General features: G+C 51.1%; 1 long non-coding RNA gene across 1 annotated transcript; it reads right to left on the reverse strand.

Moving 5' to 3' along the window:
• Window positions 1-3,972: 3,972 nt before the first annotated feature.
• LOC136792632 (uncharacterized) lies at window positions 3,973-9,436 on the reverse strand. Its single transcript, XR_010836700.1, has 3 exons — window positions 9,184-9,436; window positions 5,313-5,544; window positions 3,973-4,273 (listed from the first exon to the last, which is right to left on the reverse strand). It is a non-coding gene; the product is annotated as an uncharacterized lncRNA (long non-coding RNA).
• Window positions 9,437-11,112: the final 1,676 nt, after the last annotated feature.

Below are 11,112 nucleotides of genomic sequence, written 5' to 3' on the forward strand. Positions count from 1 at the left end.
CGGCCCCGGCGCGGCCCGGGACGCGCTGCGGCCGTTGGCTCCCCGGCTGCGCGCGAGGCATGCCCACCGCCGCCGCCCCCGGGCCGCCTGCCCTTTGTTTTGAAGCCGCTGCCCCGCCGCGCCGCCGTTAACGGCCTGGGAGCGCGGCGCCGACCAATCAGCGCGCGGCCCTGCCCCCGGACACGCCGAGCGCCCCGCCCCGCGCCCCGCCCCGACCGCGCGCCCCCGCCCCGCGCGCCCCCGCCCGCAGCTCGGCAGGCTCGCCCTCGGCTGGGCAGGACAGGGCGCACGTGCCTCGAGGCGCGCCGCGCTCCCATTGGCCGGCCAGCCGAGCGCGGCCTCGGAGCCCGCCAGTGAGGGTCATGGGGCGCATGGGCGGAGCCGCGCGGGGCGGGGCTGGGGCGGGGCTAGGTCGGGGCTAGGTAGGGGCGGGCTCAAGAGAGGAGCGCGGCGCGCAGGCGCGGGTTGCCCGCAGCTGAGATCTCGGCTAACGGGGTCCGCGGCGGTCGGAACCACGAATCGGGAAGCTGGCGGTCGCCCGCTCTTCCCGGCACACGTGGGTCGGCCAAGGCCACGTCGGTTCACAGCCCCGGGGGCTAGGGGAGAGGGCGCGAGCCGGGCTTCCTGGCCGGACCCCTCTACGACCCCGTCCCGAGGGCGGGTCCTCCGCGTCGCCACCCCGCCCGCCTCCCGGCTGCTCCGAGCTGCTGGACCTGAGCGCCTTGGATGCACACGTGGCCCGTGGGGAAGCCCCGGACAGCCCGCCCCGCCCCGCGTCCGCACTCCGCCCCGCAGGCCTCCCCTGTGTTCATTGTGTGGGTCCCCCGGCCTTTCTCCCTAGATTGATGTTTGAATCGCAGCATCAGCCCACCCGGTTTGGGTCACAGCGTAGATACCCTTTCTAAACATGGTAGCGCCCTTGATCTTGTTTCCTTCCTGCGATGCAATGTATCCGTACAGCTCTCGGTGCCTCTGGGTGAGTCCCATCTGCTGCTGGAGCGCGGCCGTTTTCCCGGCCACGTCCCCAGCTCCCGGCTTCCACAGAGCCCGCTGCTAAGTGACTTGAAGATGGTTCTTTCACCTTTTCATGAACTATTGAGCCTTTCAGGTCTCCTGCCATTTCCAACTGGGTTTCTTTTTTCTTGTGAATTTTCAAGATTCCTTTGATTGTCTTAAATATTAAGCTTTGGTTGTTTTTGCTATTGCAAATATTTTTTCTCAGCCAGTCCTCTGCTGAAAAAAAATCCTAATTTTGATGTGAGCCAAAGTTTTATAATTTTGTATCCTGCTTTTCTTCTGTTATTGCAGGTTTTTTAACAGATATTTTTCCTGGCTGCTCAATATTAACCTAAATATCTAGCTATGAGTGGTAGTTGGGCACTTCGATTAGTTTTGCACTATTTCTTCAGACCCCTTCATTCTTTGAAAAATTTAGCACCAGATTCGCTGTTGTTCTTTGCATTTCCTGGCTTCCTTCTTGGAGACACAGCTTTCCCTTAGAATGGAAGTGAGTGCAGCCACAGTGCCCTGACCTGTCAGCTCACTGGCTCTCTCCTACAAGGATCTTGCCCTCTGCGCAACCCCAGGCACGAACCCCCTCGCTGGCCACTGACCAGTGCCTTTCAAATGTTTTTAACTATGACCACGGTAAAATTTACATTTTATGAGTACAAAGTTTCTGTTCCGGATGATGAAAAATCGGGAGGATGGTTACACAAGAAGGTGCATGCACTTAACACCACTGCATTACACACTTAAGAATGGTTAAGATGGCAAATGTTATGTTATTGTGCTTTACTATAGTAAAAAATAGTACAAAACACATTCTACATTATGATCCAGCACCCACATGTATAGGACAAGTTTCATGATCTAATCTGCATCCTTGTGCAAGGCCCTAATATTTTCTATACTCTCCTGTTTTATTTTACTTAACCACAGCCTGCATGTGACTCCCTACACAATTTCACAAGCCCTGCATCCACCACAGCCAGCAGGCTGCCACCCACTGCCTGGTCACCACCCTCCATACCCTCAGTTATGGGCAGCCCGCTTTGGGACACCACTCTGCTCCCTGGCCCCCTCCTGCTGGCGTCCCCACCACAGCCGCCGTCACCACACTCCTCTCGCCTAGATCCTTGCCCCAGCCCACGTGGCCCTGAGCTGCAGGCTTTGCCTCCTTAACTGTGTTCTCTGTGGACAGATGCTTTTAAAACAACAACCAGATCCGCCACCTCTGAAAGCTCCCAGGAGCTTTCTGCTTCGCACAGACTAAAAGCCAGAGTCCCTCCAATGCCCCATGTGGCATGGCTGGTCCCTGGCTCCCCTAACTTCCTGCTTCTGTCCCCTCAAGCTTTGAGGCAGCTGGACGTTGGGAGGGGACTTCTGACAACAACTGCCGGCTTGGGGTCTCCAAGATGACCCCCAGGTTTGACCGTCTCACAGAAGGAGTCGTGGAAAGTGTTACACACTCATGGTTTCAGTTTACAGCAGAGAAAGGATCCAGATTAAACTCGGCCTTCACAGGGTCAGGGGCAGAGTTCTTCCTGGGGCTCCATCACACAGGCATGACTTACTGATCTCAGGCTCCAGGTCCCCAGGCAAATGGACGCTCTTGTGAGGGCTGAGAGACCACCTCCCAGAAGCAAGGGGCGATGGTAAATTCTTTCCCAGGAAGCAGCCCCCTTGCTCACGGCCTCCAGACACAGTGCCTCCTGCCGCTCTGCTCCGTCTCGGGGACTCCGCACCTGCCATCCCCTCTCCCGATGGCCCCTCATTCCAGGGATTCTGCTCCAATGTGTCCGCATGCCCTCCAAGCTCGGGGGACCACCGTGCCCACCACTCACCCCCTCACATCCCCTGGATTTGTATTCCCTCCTTAACACCCCCCAGCAAGTGTCTTCTTGGTTTGGTTTCTTGCCCCCTCCTCACCAGGACGCCAGCCACGGAGGGCAGGGGCTTGGTTCCTTCTCAGCTGTGTCCCGGAGGCTGGGGTGCAGGCAGCCTCCACGAGGACCCAGTCAGGTGGATGTCAACGGGCTGAACTGTGTCCCCCCAGATGTGACTGTACTTGGAGATCGGGTCTTTAAAGGTGATTAGATTAAAATGAGGCCACTACGGTGGGCCCTAATCCAGTCTGACTGATGTCCTTATAAGATAAGAAGATGGAGACACAGAGGGTGATCATACAGGGACACAGGGAGAAGATGACCGTCTACAAGCCAAGGAGAGAGGCCTCAGGAGAAACCAAATTAGCCAACACCTTGATCTGAGACTCCCAGCCTCCAGACTGTGAGATATAAATCCTGCTGTTCAAGCTGCCCAGTCTGTGGTGCTTTGTTATGGCAGTCCCAGCAAGCAAATACACTAGGTTTTAGGGGTAGAAAAAGACCAAAAGCAATTCTCAAACAGGGTCCCCCCACCTGCCTTCCATCCCTGTCTGCCTAAGACCCCTGGGTGGCCTGGCCAAGCAGCCTGCGTAGGGAATTCAAGGCAGGCTGGTGCGTGGCTGTGGAGCCTGGAGCCCTCAGGGAATCGAGGGGATGAAGATTCGCTGTAGTCCCTTGAGGTCTAAAATCTATGCGTTGCTGCCGGTTTCCTGTGTGATATTCCAGCCCATTAGGAAGTAGCTGCTGTCGGCATAGCAACCACAAGCCATCTTACGTTGCTTCCAAATTAAAAAAATTTCCCAGCTTCAGGACTGAGGAAAGAAAGATGTAAAAGCAGAGATGAAATTAAATTACCGATGGAAGCGGTTGCCATGGCATCCTGCTGTCCTTGGAGTCCGCCAGCTGCTGCTGTGATTTCTCCATTCTTGGTGCAAATGAACGGGTCCGAGAGAGAGAAGTTAAAACCAGCCTCCCGCAGTGAGGGAGAAAACTCAAGGCTGCGTTTTAACGAGAAATGGTAACTAACGATGGAAATTTATATTTTGAGAATAACTGTATAACCAATGGACAGAGACTTTCAAAATTTAAACAAATCACCTGGGAATTTGTTAAAACGTTTGCCGAAATGCAGTATGTCTGAGGTGGGGCCTGAGATTCTGCATTTTAATGTTTAATCGTGGGAAAATAAACATACCGTCAAGTTTGCCACCTTATAGCAGAGATTCTGCTTTTGAAATGGCTTCAGGTGACAGTGATCCTGCTGGTCCACAGCCCATTATTTTGCGCATCAGGCTTTAGTAGAGACTTTCTCTGTACCAGAGTCTGAGGGAGGCGGCGGCCATACCCAAACGAGCAAACCACACAGCATGCTTTCCAGGAACTTCCTGACAAGTGGATGAGAGAAGAGGCGAAGTCACTCCAGAGGAGTGGACAGAAAGCTACCTGATTCTCCAGTGAGGCTCTGCTTTGCGTGTCGGGGAAGGGGAGGTGAGTGAGGACACGTGGACTCTGTCACCACTGTGTCCACTCGCTAAGTCCCCTAGATCATTCCCTAATGCTGGGCATGCAGGCTACTGACCTTCTTTCTGCTCTTACAAATAATGCTGGACAAACACCTCTGTACATGTGGCTGTTCTCCCTAGAATTACTGTCTGAGAAAAAAATCCCAGTAAAGGAATTACTGAGTAAAAACACATCTCCTGATTTGTTGCTGTCACTCTGCCGGACGTATTCATTTACAGCACTGTTAGCAATGCCTTACAACTTCACAATATTCGGCTTTTATAATTTCACCTTTGCTTAAAAAAACAAAAACCAAAAAAACAAAAAAGCAAACCAACCACAACAAAACCCCCAGAAAGTAGGGTGTGTACAAAATGGCACTGTGTCTTTATTTTCATTTGCATTTCTCTATTTACTAATGGCACTGGGTACTTTTCCTCTTGTAAGCAGGCAATGTTCTTTGCCTGTCAGCTGGGAATGAGGCAAGGTGTTTGTATTTTTGAGGTTCTTTTTATGTTTTGGAAAATAGACTTTTCTTGTTGGGTCCCCATGGCAGATGTGCCCCTGACTCCCGTGGTGTCTCCTGCACTGTTGTCCTTACGGGTCTGTGTTGAAATCAGTCGTGGACATGTTTTTCTCCAATCCTCCAGTTTGTTCAAGACACTGGACTTAATAGATTTCTACAGCTACATCTGCTGCGTCAACTCCTTGCCCTCCTAGATGCCTTTGTTAGGAAGGGCAGCAAGTGCAAAACTAACTTCCAGTTTTAGCTTCAACATGTAAAGAGATTGGAAGTAATCACCTGCCCTCACAACAAGAAAAAAGCTGAATAAACCGAGAATCAGTGACTTCTAGATCCATCAGATGGTTGTCACAGGACAACCCCAACCCCACAAACTGGAAGTGAGAATCACAGCTTACCAGCAACAAAAGCCACTGGGCCAGGAACTGGCAGGAACACTCAAATGACCCCATAAATGGTAACATCAAAGATGTTACCATCGGGGCTTCCCTGGTGGCGCAGTAGTTGAGAATCCGCCTGCCGATGTAGGGGACACGGGTTCGTGCCCCGGTCCTGGAAGATCCCACATGCCACGGAGCGGCTGGGCCCGTGAGCCATGGCTGTTGAGCCTGGGCGTCTGGAGCCTGTGCTCTGCAACGGGAAAGGCCACAACAGTGAGAGGCCTGCATACCACAAAAGAAATAAAAGAAAAAGAAAAAAAAGAAAAGATGTTACCATCGAACGAAGAAATGCTGGAGGCTCAGTGGGACTGGCTTGAGAGAAGTCATAGGGACCCAGTCTAAGAGGGCCCCACACTTTCACAAGTTTTACCTCCAAGGAACCCCACCAGGTTCTCACAGTGAAGACTGAAGCAAAATCCCCTGTGCATGACTAGGGATGGGGGAAGTTACCATCGCGAAACATGCCCAGATTGTTCTCCACAAGGAAGGTCAGCTAGCAAGGGAGGGAGAGGACTTTCTCAGAGCTTCATCCAACACAGGGGAAGGGTAGACCTAAGAGCTTCATCCAACACAGGGGAAAGGTAGACCTAAATCACCTCCCTAGCCTTTCTGTCGTACTTAAGGGGGCCAAAAAGCCCTGAGAAACACTCGTGAGGGTCACAGGCCCACTAGGAGACTGAGACCTAATCATATGATCAGAAAATGCTTCCTCTCCCTCCGTGTCTTCTGCCTGATCAACAGGGCTCCTGTATACTGCAGAGAATTACCGCTGAAAGAACAGCAAGGCTCAGATTCCACCTAAGAAGGAATCTCTAGGGAAACCCAGGGACAACAGGGGAAACAAAGCAGGGATACTGGAGGACATTTCAGCCTCTGACACCTACAGCTGAACAAACAGTAAGCAGAGCCTTATTTCTAGCCAGAAAACCAAAAACCTCACACTAAAGGCCGGTCTACCCCTTTTCTATTACCCAATAGATTGTGTCTGACTTGCAACAGAAAGTTACCCCTGTGCTGAGAGAAAAGGAAAAACACAGTCTGAAGAGCAAAGGAAGCATCAGAACCAGACCTAGACATGGCAGAGATTTTGGAATTACTGGACTGGGAATTTAAAACACTTACAATTAATATGCTAAAGGCTCTAATTGAAAACATGGACAACATGCAGGAACAGATGAGTAATGGAAGCAGAGAGATGGAAATGCTAAGAAAGAATCAAAAGAAAATTCTAGGGAAAAAAACCCTAACAGAAATGGAGAACGCATTTCATGGGCTCATATGTAGATTGGATGCCACTGAGGAAAGAGTCAGTGAACTTGAAGATATGCCACTAGAAACTTCTCAAACTAAAACACAGAGAAAAAAGAATGAAAAAAAAAAAAAAAAGAACCAGAATGTTCAAGAACTGTAGGACAACTGTAAAAGGTATAACATGTACACAATGGGAATTCCAGAAGGAAAGGTGGGCAGAAGAAATGGTTAAAGTAATAATGGCTGAGAATATTCCAAAATTAATGACAAAACAAATCATGATTCCAGGAATCTCAGACAACACTGAATGGGATAAATACCCAAAAATCTCCATGCAGGCATATCACATCCAAGCTGCAGAAAACCAAAGACAAAGAGGGAATCTTCAAAGAAGCCAGAATAAAACAAACAAACAACAAACAAACTCTCTTAACTATAGAGAAACAAGGATAGGAATTACAGCAGACATCTTGTCAGAAATCACACAAGCAAGGAGAGGACTGGAATATTTTAAATGCTTATATGGATCTAAATTTCTGATCTGTATCATTTTCCTTTTCTCTGAAGAATTCTTAAACGTTTTTTTGCAAAGCAGATCTACCAGCAATAAACTCCTTTAGTTTTTGTTTGTCTAATAAAGTTGTTTTTTTTTTTTTTTTTTTTTTTTGGCCACACCGAGCAGCATGCGGGATTCTAGTTCCCTGACCAGGGGTCAAACCTGTGCCCCCTGCAGGGGAAGTGTGGAGTCTTAACTGCTGGACTGCGAGGGAAGTCCCTATTTCTCCATTTTTGAATGATAATTTCACTGGGTACAAGATACAAGGTTTTGTTTTGTTTTTTTCTCTTTCAGTACAATGTTTAACAGGAGTGGTGAGAGGAGACATCCTCACCTTTTTCTTCTTCTTGGGGAGGAAAGCATGCAGTTTCTCATTATTAAGTATGTGACCTGTAGGTTTTTTATAGATGCTCTTTAACAAGTTGAGGACGTTCCCCTCTATTTCTAATTTGCTGAGTTTTAATGATGAATGGGTGTTGGATTTTGTCAAATGCTTTTTCTGCATTTATTGATGTGCTCATATGAGTTTTCTTTAGCTTGTTGATGTGATGGCTCATGTCAACTGATTTCCAATAACTGAACCAGCCTTGCATGCCTGGAAATAAATCCATCTGGTCATGGCATATAATTCTTTTTATACATTATTGGATTCCATTTTCTAGTGTTTGGTTGAGCACCTCTGCATCTACATTCATAAAAGATACTCGTTTGTAGTTTCCTTTCTTATAATGTCTTTATCTGGTTTCGGTATTAAGGTAATGATGGCCTCATAGAATGAGTTAGGTGTGTTCCCTCCTGATTCTATTTTCTGGAATAAACTTCAGAAAATCCATATAATTTCTTCCATAAACCTGTGCCTGGTGCAGTTGTGCTCCTTGGTATTTACCTGAATGACTTGAAAACCTATGTCCACACAGAAACCTGCACACAAGTGTTTATAGCAACTTTATTATTGCCCCAAACTGGAAGCAACCAAGATGTCCTTCTGTAGGTGAACGGATAAACAAACTGTGGTCCATCCATACAGTGAACTCTTATTCAGTGATGAAAACGATGAGCTGTCATGAACTAGAATAGAATGGTTACAAGAGGCTAGGAAGTGGGGGAAATGGGGAGATGCTCGTCAAAGTGTGCAATTCTTTAGTTCTTCTTCAGTTCCAGTGGCAGGGCTGCCGCGAAGGGGGGCTTGGCCTCCATCCTGGGGGGGCCTGAGCTCTCTGCTCCCTGCCTGTGGTCTCCAGCCTCCAGTTTGTTCTGACATTGGAGCCAGGACAGTGGGTGGGCTTGGAGGGAAGAACCAGGAAGGGCGTGGGGTCATGGGGCTGGAGCAGCAGGTGGGCAGCAAGGCAGACCCTCCACAGGAGGGGAGAGGTTTTGAGTAGATCATCACCGTGACCTGGGGATCTCATCCCCGAGGCTCGTGGCTGCTGTCCAGGTGGATAGAGGTGGGGTTATGGTGTCGAGGGCTAGAGGGATGGGGGTGAGCTCCCTTGGGGGCCTGATACTGCTTCCGGAACCAGAAATGTACACTTTTTACTTCAAGGAAAAACAAAAGGCAAAGCCAAGCAGCAAAACACAAATGACAAGGAAGGTGTGGGGGGGAGGGGGGAAGCACTGGTGTGTAACCCACTGCAGATGCAGGACACACCCGTCCCTCCTGAGTCCTGGGAGCCACCATCCCAATTTCACCAGCAGAGACCCCGAGGGACCGAAGTGCCTCAGCTACGGGGTCAGGCTTAGGCTTCCATCTCTTCCCACCCCTCCCCCGCCAGGCTGCGTCCCTCTCCCCAGCAGGGACCGAAGTGGGCCTGGCCAACGGCTCAGCGGCCAGACAGTGGGCACTAAGGGAGCTAGGGGTGCATCTGCCTGCCTTTTGGAGCCCCTGCTGCCCGTGGACCTGCGTCCTCTGCACCCAGGCGGGACATCCTACCCTGATGGCCACACGATTTTAAATCAAGCGGTGGGTGGGTGGGCTGAATACCCGCACCTGCAACAGCCAGGGTGGGAAACTAGAGAACTCACATTACAGGTCATTCCAGGTCAGCGTCCTTGCAGGTCACTGTGGGGGGTGGGGTCAGACCCCACAGTCACCCAGCTACGTGTCTCCGGCCAGGCCAGTCTAAGCCACCACATCTGAAAAAGGGAGAGCCGAGCCTGTGACTCCCTTCAAAGCTTTAGGCTCCAGGCTATTCTAAGACCTCGTTCCCCGTGGAGCAGCCGGGCCGTCCCACGACCCGGTGGGTGGTCAGGGAGGGGCCCCGTGCCCAGCTTCCATCTGGGAGAGAGCAGACTAGGCGTCCTGTTTGCTCGGCCGTCATGACATCATCTGCCTTTTTCGTCCTCCTGACTTCACCCACATGCTCTGTCTGCTACTTGTCTTTTCAGGGAATGTACCCTGGTGGCAGCACACACACCCCGCCCCTGTCCTGAGCCCCCCATACCTCCTGGCCAGGGGAGACCTCCTCTGACGGTTACTTCCTCCTCCTTGCAACCTGCTTGGCCCAGCGTTTCCTTCTGAACCAGCATGTTCACAGACGACGCAGCTGCCCCTGCAGACATGCCCTTGCCAGACGCTGCATCAATGCTGGACGCTTCATCCTCCATCCTTACAAACTCATCTTATCATCTATCCCCCCACTCCCTATTTGTACTTCTCATTGGTCTTAACAATGTTTCCTGCCCTTTAAAAAATATATTTTGTTTTTATTGGAATACAATTGCTTTACAATGCTGTGTTTGTTTCTGCCACACAGAGAAGTGAATCAGCCACACGCATACACACATTCCCTCTCTCTTGGACCTCCCCCACCATCCCACCCAACTAGGCCATCACAGAGCATCAGGCTGAGCTTGTTTCCTGCACTTTTAAATCAGGAGGCTGACCCCACTTAATCCAGCGGTGAGGCGCTCCCGCGGGTAACCCCCACGCTACCGGCCCTCCCTGGTCCACTGTGGACATGGTGTCCTCTGTGGCCTTGTTTCTTCAATTGCTGCCTTTTGGTGGCACCTGCTCTTCTCTCTACGGCGTCTATGATCATCTTTTGGTTCTTCTGGGGAAGAAACATCATGCTCTGTGGGATGGAGACAGGTAGGGGTGCTGGGCTGCCCCACCCCTGCTTATTCAGAGCAGGTGAATTTTGAGTTCACTTCATGAAAAGGCACTGGTGATAAAAAATACTTGAAAATTTGAAAACCGGATGTGTAAGTGCAGCAGAGACTTTCAAAAGCAATCTAAGAAATCCCAGTTCTTCAGAAGAAATCTGCTCTGGCTCCCTGGCACCATTCCCACTGGTCCCCATGGCGGGTCTATCGCTGTGGTAGTGCACCCGTGTTCTCCTGCTCCCTGGGTGCTTGATTCAACCTCAGGAACCCCACACGCTCCAGCCTACAGAGCTGGCCAGCTCCCACACTCACGGAATGGGAACACTTCGGTGTGGAGTAAGAGCACTCATTTGGGCTTTGAGAAAAGTAAAAAGCGGCCATAGATTTCTGGGAGTGGCAATGTGGCCACTGGTTCCTGCCCAACTCTGGCCTTAGGGTCAGCCTGGTGGCCCGCTGGGGACGGACAGCTGGCTTGTGTGCCCACACCGCCAGGATGCGCAGACCCCCCAACCACCCGCTAGCGCTCGGACCTGAAAGCTTTGGCCCCGGTGTCCCGGCCACTGCCCCACCCCCCAGCCCCGCTGCGCCATTTCTGGTCCTCCCACTATTTCCACAGCTGATCCCAGACTTGTTACCTTCTGGTCTTACTGAAAAAGGAGCGGTGGCTCCCCTGCCCCTCTGGCCAAGAATTTCAAGCGTATCCTCTCCAACTCCCACCCAATTTGGTGCTCCCCTTACCTAATACCTTTACCCCCCAACACCTCTTTCCCAAGCCTGCGGCCACAGCAGAAAAGAGCTGGAGGCCATCCTCGGACCCAGCCCAGCACAGACTATGAGGACCCAGTACCT

This window comes from Kogia breviceps, chromosome 15 (genome assembly GCF_026419965.1).
Source record: "Kogia breviceps isolate mKogBre1 chromosome 15, mKogBre1 haplotype 1, whole genome shotgun sequence".
Classification (NCBI taxonomy): Eukaryota; Metazoa; Chordata; class Mammalia; order Artiodactyla; family Physeteridae; genus Kogia; species Kogia breviceps.